The following is a 9,566-nucleotide window of genomic DNA, read 5'->3' on the forward strand; positions in this document are numbered from 1 at the left end:
TGTGGATGGGTGGATAATTTTTTAATTAAATAAACATGTTGTGTGTGGGGAACTAATGAACTAATCACTAATTATGTGAATATGATGAATATGGGTGGAGCTTGTGTGGGGTTTGTGTGTGTGGAGCTTGTGTGGAGCTTGTGGGGGATTTGTGTGTGGTGGGGTTTGTGTGGAGCTTGTGTGGGGTGGGGTTTATGTGTGGTGGGGTTTGTGTGGGGTTTGTGTGGGGTGGGGTTTGTGTGGATTTGTGTGGGGTGGGGTTTATGTAGGTGGGTTTTGTGTGGGCGGAGTCAAAAAGGGGCGGAGTCAAAAAATTTCAATTTATCTTTGTCTTTTGTAATTCCTGTGAATAAAATGAACCTAAAATCTCTTCCCCTTCCAAATCATATATCTTATAAGTCCAAGGAACCGTATCTATTACATCAACAATTTTAAAAAGTTCGTTCGTCCATCGTTTAATATAACCCTTTTCAAAATGAGATTTCCACCTATATATTCTTACGATATCACCAACTTTGAACTTAGGTTTTCTGACATTAATCTCTTTTTCATATTTTAATTTTGTAAATGTTTCTGATGGTTTCATATTTGTTGACGTGTGAATCATGTCATTATACTTATCCACAATAACCTGAATAAAAGATAACCATTGTTGTGAACAGAGTTGTGTGAATTTTTTATGTAGTCTCTCTTTTAAGGTACGATTAAAACGTTCAACAACAACTGCCTTCCCTTCATTAAAGGTACTGTATAATGTAATACTGTTATTTTTTAGAAAATTCATAAATGTCTTGTTATAAAACTCTCTACCCTCATCAGTCCACAATTTTTTAGGTTTTCTCTTACTTTTATCAAATATCTGTTGAAAGGCTCACATAAGAGTATGACCTGTTTTGTTTTTTAATGGAACAACCCATGCGTATCTACTCCTCAAATCAATAACGGTTAAAGCATACTTGTACCCCTTATCATTATTGAGTTCAATCAAATCAGCAGACCAGATAAGATCAACTTCCTTGGAATAAACTTTCCTTCTCTGAAACTTTGTGAATATTGGTTTATGTAATTCATCAGCTAATTGCTCTTCAGTCTTAATGACATCATTAGAGCCTATAAGTTTTTTGAATTTCCAAGTCCAAGTTTCAATTTAGCACTGATCATCTTCTTCACAATAAACCAATCAACTTTTTCTCTCAAGGTTGGATTTTGTATCAGAGACAAATTATACAACATTTCTCTATCGGCTTCATGCTTTTCTTCCAACGTTGTGGTATTCCCATAATCAATATCGTGTCTCATGCACACTTCATCAACTCTATTGATGGGTTTACTCCAGGATTTAGGATTGTCTGCCTCATCTAATCTTTTATCCAAGTTTGTGCCTGGACCACAGAAAGAATACCCTGGAAGATGTAATTCTCCTGGTATTCCAGTAGTTGTAAATTTACTTCCTGATAAAAACTTTTGTATATCTCCTCCTCATTTGTGTTTGGAGATAAATTGATTTTTTTTTTGAACGACACACCGAACATATACCTTTTTGTATAACCCTGTTATTTTTACTTTTAATATATGAAATATTTTTAGTATTAGTTTTCTTTTTACATTTGAGACAATAACTCATTTATTTATGTGAAAAATTCCTGCAGAGTGCAAAAACCTTTTTAGTTTCCAACATGCACATTTGAATATTGATTTTTAAAACATAAAGAATCCTTAGAAATGCCTTCACTCTCTCCTCCATTTATTTAAGAAAAAAAATGAAAAACTTGAATTAAAATGAATAGCTTGTCGATGTCAATATTCTAGTCGAAAGTATTGCAAATAGACTTGTCAATTCTTTGTTTTCCTCCTCGGTGGGTTGAGTTATTTTCTGTAATACCACCAATCTTTTTTTAATCTCACTGGTTTCCATATTTTGATATTTATTTTGTCTCGCTCTTTCCTCCCTCTCCTTCTCTCTCTCCTCCCTCTCCTTCTCTCTCTTCTCTCTCTTCTCTTTTTCCTCCTTCTCTTTCTTCTCCCTCTCCTCCTCTCTCTTCTCCTTTTTCTCCTCTTCCCTCTCTTCTTCAACTCCTTCCTCATCCCTTACTATCCTTGAATCGTTTACACCCCATAGAATATTATACATATATTCATCAGGATTTCTTGTTTTTCCTGTATCCAAAATAATTTTTTTTACAACAGGAAACCAATAAAATTTCTTTTGAATTTCTAAAAGAGCCTTACCTTTTCTTAACTTTATAATTTTTTCATTATTTAACATTCTCATAAAATCGAAAGTTGTCGGTTTATCAACATCAGCATAATGCCAATCTTTTATTGAAAATACCTCATTCTTATGTTGTAGAACATATTTATTAAAATACCGAATACCCTTTTCTTGAAGGTATGCTTGGACACAGAAATGATAATTTTCTTGAAGCCTTCTTGCTGTCATTTATGTATTAGAAATATATGTTAGAATAATATTATGGCAAGAAACACCTCCCCATCTTCCCATAGTTAAATCATTTTGTATTTCCTTAATTATTATATATAATCCTGTTTTTTCTGTTTTCATGATATAAACAAGGGCAAAACCATTATTATATTTACCCTTATTAAATTATTTTATTTGTTTTTTACTAATCGTGGCCCCACAAAACTCATTCTCGATACCAAGTGGATAATATTCTTCCTTACGAGACTGATTTAATTGTTCCAGGTCTTCGAGGTTAATTTTAAATGACCAATTATACCCTAAATCATTCATATCATACCCCCATTGTTCTATTCTCATACAAACGATACGCCCTTCTTTATAAAAATTTATTTTAATTCGAACTGTGAATTCTGTATGACCTGGAGATAATATCAACACTTCTGTATCTTTGGAATACACGGCCGTTTTATTTAAGGATGTATATATATATATATATATATATATATATATATATATATATATATATATATATATATATATATATATATATATATATATATATATATATATATATATATATATATATATATATATATATATATATATATATATATATATATATATATATATATATATATATATATATATATATAGTGATAAATCGCTTAATCTCACCAAGTCATTCGCGTCAGTCGGGCTTGGATAATTTTTTAATTTATAAGCATTTTTCATGTTAATATTTTTGGTTATATTATATTTATGTCGTTCAGCCTGTGCCTTTGTGTAATAATTTGATAAATCAATATCCAGTTCTTGAGATACACCAAAGATAGAACCATCTTTACCAACATAAGTCATTTATAGTAGATTAAAAATAATATCATAAAATTTTTTATTTTTGTTGAGTTGAAATAACACATATAGACATAATTGACTACAACACTTAGAATTTAATTCTTGGACTTGAAATGTTTGATAAACACCATTCTGTAAGAATTTTATGACTTCAGCAGGTGGTGGAAGACCAAAACTATCAAAATAATATTTGTCTTGACCATTAAAAATACAAACCCAATGAGAACTGTTCCCATTATTATCTTCTAAGTTCATAATAATATTCTTTGTATGTTTCAGCACATTTGTTAATTCATCTCTCATACAAATAACCACATGATGAATTTTTAATTTCTTACAATATTTGACAAGTTGTAAATTTGATGTTGTATTCTTTCCAAATTCTTTAAACCACTCATCAATGCTCATTTATTTATTAGAAAGATATAATCCATTACCTCTTTTCATTAATTTTACACCTGCTTGTGCTATAGAAGAAAGCATATCTCCAACTAACAATCTCGCTTTATCAGGCAGACCTTCAAGTTTTTCAGCAAAATCTACAATTACACCACTTCCACTAATTTGTTTCTCCAACTCTTTATTATGTCTTTCCAATTCTTTTTGAGCCTGGAGTTGAGCCTTCCTTTCGTTGGCAGTTTTCACCGCTGTTGAAATACCACCCGTCAATGCTCCAACCGCACTTAAACCAGCAAATAAAGGAATTAGAAATGGGAGAAATCTTCCACTCGTCTCTCTTATTGAATATTTTTTCAACATTGGTTTTGTCATTTTAATTTTAAGTGAGCCAGTGTCATTCAAGATTTTAACCTGTTCTCTTGTGAGCAAAACATCAATTCTTACTGCTCCTTTTCTCTGAATTGTATTAACGTTAATCGTACAAGGCTTTTGATTTTTAACACAAGATGATAGTTTATGAAGATTGATTTGATTAACATATACCCCAGTTGGTACTTTGCCACTCATTTATTTAACAAAAAATTATGTGAGACTAATCATCACACCATTATCTGTATTAATCTGCAATTCTGTTTCTTCCAAAAGCAAACAATATGTATCAACTTCTTCAGTCTCTCCTCTTTCAATGTATAGGGAAGTATCCACTCGATTAGACTTTATAGTTTCCTTTTGAGCGCTCAGGTCAAACGCATAGATTGTATACAAACTTTTAAATGCTGTCATATCCAAAATAGGTTCTTTATTTCCATTACTTTCACACATCTTCTTTTGGTAAGACTTGTATGCTTCAGCAAAATCATTTTTTTCCCAATTAATTTCCAATCTATCTCGTGGATAAAATGTTCCATCTAGAGAAACGCGAAGTTGTTTCACCTTAGCATTATCACTCAATGCATTATTCTTATTAGTCGCAGTATCACCATCTGGCTTTTTAAAAATGATCCACAGATATCATGGCTTTCCTTCCAGAACACCCAAATTCCACGTGTAAGTAGTTTGGTTGAGTTTAACGTGTTGACATCTTCTTTTGAGGTATGATACACTGAGTAGTTTCTTTGAGTTAAGTCTTCGATTCAACATCTCTTCTGTTTTAAGATTAGGAGTATATTCACTGATATACCAACTCATTTCCTCAATTACAAATTTATTCTGATCACCAAAAGCATTACCAACACCAAAAAGCAATCTATTTTCATTATCATTCCTTTGTAGTTGAAATCTAATTTTAAGACCATACATAACTTTATCATGATCACAAAATCCAAATATACCTTTAAGAGGAACTGCCACAGTAAAACTATTTTCTGCTTTTGTATCATCATTATACATTCCTTTCCTTTGAGTATATCCAGGGTCTGTGTTTGTTCCCGTTGACATATCAGGAATAAAACCTTCGACAGACCCCTTTCCCATTCTATCACTGAATGTATAGAGTGTAAATTTCATCATTTCAGATACAGCAGAGACATAATCAACCGCTTCAACTTCTTGTGTTCCAATATACAAACACACACTATCAAACATTTTCCAGTGGAAATCATTTACAAGTGTAGCGTTTGTGTTAGTCGCAGCCTTAGTGAATTTAAATTGACACAACAAGAAACTTTCAGATAGATACAAATAGGTTTGTTGATTATTTATTTCAAAACTTTTAGTACCATTCGTATTCCAGTCTGTTCCAGTTATTGCATTTACCTTGAAGTAATCTTCTTTTTTAGTGGAGTTTGAGATAATAATAGTATCATCCAAATCATAGATGCTATCAATTGCTTCCATACTCGTATTTATTTAGGAAAAAAGATGATAAAACCTTTGAAACCCTGATCCAAGTATTCAAATTATTTTCTGTCGTTCTTGGGGGGACAACTGAGTTTTGCCTTTCTTAATTTCTTTTATTGCTTGTAATTTATGAGATTCCTTCTGGGCATCTTTTATGCACTTTACAGCACCTGCTACATTTCCCACAGCAGAAGCAGTTGAACCAATTAGATCTTTATGTTTAAGAATAGTTGAACCAATACCCATGAGAGTATCAATTATCCCATCTCCTCTAAATTGATGTCCAACACCCCTTTGTCTCTTAGGTTTATAGTATCCTCGACCAAGATACATACCTTCACCCTTGTAGTATGGGGAAAGGAACATCCCATCCCCTGTAATTATTTTATATTTTCCCAACTCGTGTTTCCTCACAATAACCATCGTATTTATTTATTGGAAAACTTCACGTAGGTGAATTTTGATGGATATAACTTCTCCATTAAAAGAAATCATACGATTATCTTGGTCGGTTATCCTAAAATTTACTCTGTGTATGGTTTTTCCTGACACAGGGAGATAAACCAAATTTTTGGGTTCCATCTTGAATTAATAACCAATTGGGGTTGAGTATGCACTGAATGAAAATATTGCATTTGTTTTTTTTCCATCATTATAAGCACCATCAATCAAATCACAGTGAATTAACACCGAATTTATTCCTGAGGATATTTGAATGACATTATCACTGTAAAACGTCCCATTAGTTTCAATCTTTTTTGAGGAGAAACCCAATAACTCTCTAAATGAATTATCAATTGTGAAATCAACCTTGTAGTTATTTTTAACTTTAATCGTTGATTTTGAAGTATGTTTTTGAATGTCTATAACAATATTTTTTGGTTCATCACCCTGTTCTTTCATAAGACGAGCAATTTCGGAAGATATTTGAGAAATCTCATATGCTCCGGGTGAGACTGTTATCGTTTTGTATCCACTTCCTGGATTATAACTAAACTTGTCATTTTTATCAGTTATATTAAATAAGGTATTATAAGTTTCCATGGACAATAAAGATGCCTCATATTCTTTTGTTGGGTCAAGTTGTAATGGGTATGGGAATGAAGATGTGTGGTCGCTTGTTGTGAAATTAAAACTCAGGATTGTGCTTCTCATCTTATTTAATATGAGATAAAATGTCTTTATATTGAGATTTATTAATTATTTTCATGTTCATCAACTGGTCTAAAATGGCTGATGCTTCATTAAAACAATTGTGATTTCCAGCCTTCTTACTACCTAACAACAATAACAGTCTATTAACTAATTGTGATGGGTCATTTGGAAGAAAACTAATACCTGAACCAAGGATACTTAAAGCCTGAATAATGTGTTTCTCCTTCTCATTTTTCCTACTTTTACTAGAAATACTAACCCTATAATTTAGAGTGTTCAGCAGATCAATATATACTCTATCATCATTATTTTTCATATCCAATGGTTTATCAATATACTTTGATTCATCCCTCACAGTTGAACCTTGTCTTCCATCTTTTGTGAGAAGAAACATTAATCTCGGAGTTAGTTTAACAGGGGGTTGAGCAGAACCCAAGAACCTTAATTCATCATTAAATATCAATACCTTTTCTTGAACAAGATGAAATATTGCTGGTTGTTCTGTTGGAATGAGTCCTGCTTTGGTTTTTGAATCTGCTGAATATTCATTGTTTTGAAGAGCATTCACAATATAATCAGGGGTTCGATTAATCTCTTCCAGTTGTTGAAATAAACCTTCATCATCATATACCTTTAATTCTCCTAAATGCTCTAATTCTTCCTCCGTCATTTGATCAAAATCTTTTAACATTTGAAGTTTTTGAGGAGTATATTCTACTTTGGGAACTGTGGAAACATCATTCATTTTTTCTTGGGAAGTTTTTAAAAGTGGTTTAAAAAATTTCTCTTGTTTTCTTTCAAATGCTTCTTCGCCCGTTAGTTTCTGTCTGCGTTTCTTCTTTATGTCTTCCTGCTGTTTTACAACTTTTGAAACCAACTCTTGATGTTCCTTAAATCTTCTTGCTCTTTCTTTTGCATCCATTTATTTATTGTAAAATATCATTTAATGAATTGTAAAGATCAACAGGGAAATTTTCCTTTTCTTCATCATTCAAGTAGATGTGTTCAAATAAATCCTTTTCTTTAAATATTTCATCAAATTCTTTATTAACATTAATGTGAGTTGTAATTTCTTCTTCACTAATACTTGCATCTCTGCTTTTCATACGTTTGTGTTGAGTTTCTTCATCAACATCAAAACCGAATGATAAAATCTTCACTCCGCTCAGATGTTTAATAATTTGTCTCGTTCCTTCTGGATTAGTTTCTAATATCCCAAGACCACCAGATTTTAGTTTCCTTAACTCACTCTTACAATGTGAATATTTTGTTGTACCAAGAGAAACCTCCTCAAATATTTGACCTTCATTCCTCAATCGCATATGTTCCTACACTGAAATATAGTGATAATCTTCACCTTTTACTTCTCCAGGTCTTATTGCTCTAGTTGTTGTTGATACAATGCGTATCACAGGGTGTTTTTTAAGTAAATTTACAATATTCTCATTTGTACTACACAAGAACCTTGATTTATGAAAGTTTTTTCCAGAAGCAGATTTACCCACAAGATTTACAATAATAGTTGTCATTTATATATGTAATTGTTTATAAAACAAAAAATATATCCCTTAATATCTCATCTTGTTTCACAACAATATATTTATATTTTTCAGTCATGTGCTTCATGTAATCCTCAAATTTCTTTTTACTTCATAATGTAGAACAATTATCTCTCCAAAAATTATTGATATCTATTGAATTTAACTTGAATAAAATAAAACTATTAGCATTGTTTCTGATGGAACGACGAGGAAGTTGAAAGTACAATTGACTAAGATAAATACAATTACAAGAAGAATGTCTCCCGCTTGTGTAGTAGCTGTCCATTACCGTTTGGTTTCTCTCATTAACACAATCATCAAAGATAACGAGGTTCTTTTTTGATTTATCCAAATCTTGGGGAGACGGTATATCATCCGTATTATCACAAAGAATACAAGTTATAGGATTTGATTTCTTTTTACATCTCTGTGTATCACAAAATAGTTGAATTATATCTTCAATGTTATAATCATGTAGGTTTTTTTGACGTTTAAATTAACCGATTATATCTTCTTTTTGAAGACCAGCATTAAAACCTTGTGAGAGTAGATGATACTCTGGTTGAAAACTCGACTTTGTGAAAATTATTAAATTTTCATAATCTAAAAAGTTGGGAGTGAGGAGCATCTTTAAAAGTAAGCAGGTTTTTCCACATCCACTTGAACCAACTATGAGACATCTTAATGAATTTGGGAGATTTTTATGGTTGTTAAATTTTATCTTATTTTCCCAAATGGGTAAAAAATCATTCATTTTTATATTTGGAAAACAGGTTATTTAATTTATTATTGGCTTTTTTAGAAACTCTATATTTTATCCGAAGTTCAGGTTTAATTTCAAGATAATCCATTATTTTATTTTTTCAATATCTTGTGTTGATATTTCCCTGAAAATTACATCCATGAATAATATATAACAACAATCCTTTGAACATTTCTCTTATACGTTCAGTTTCTACCCTTGTAAGGAAAGGTGTGTTATCACCCTCATACTTTACATTCATTTCTCTAATCAATCTTGTAAAGTAATTCATTTTTGGTGTAAATCTAAAAGAATTATTTTCCTTTTTATATTTTTTATTATCATTAATTAGAAGATAATCACAGAATATACATTGTTTATAGGCTTTTGACTCTGTGTTTAATCCCCGTCTTTCACACGCAGGACAATTCTCAAATTTGTCATATGGAGAATCAGGAAAGTCTAGCATATTTATAAAGTAAAACTTTACTTTAACTGAAATTCATCTATACTTTCAGTTGTATATTGACTCATATCTAATAATATTACCATCGATATCGATATACTTTTTTTCATTACCAGATTCAACGACAACATTTTTTATATTAAA

The sequence above is a fragment of the Eptatretus burgeri genome, chromosome 9 (assembly GCF_056783735.1).
Source record: "Eptatretus burgeri isolate ZD-2024b chromosome 9, Ebu_testis_v1, whole genome shotgun sequence".
NCBI classification, from domain to species: domain Eukaryota; kingdom Metazoa; phylum Chordata; class Myxini; order Myxiniformes; family Myxinidae; genus Eptatretus; species Eptatretus burgeri.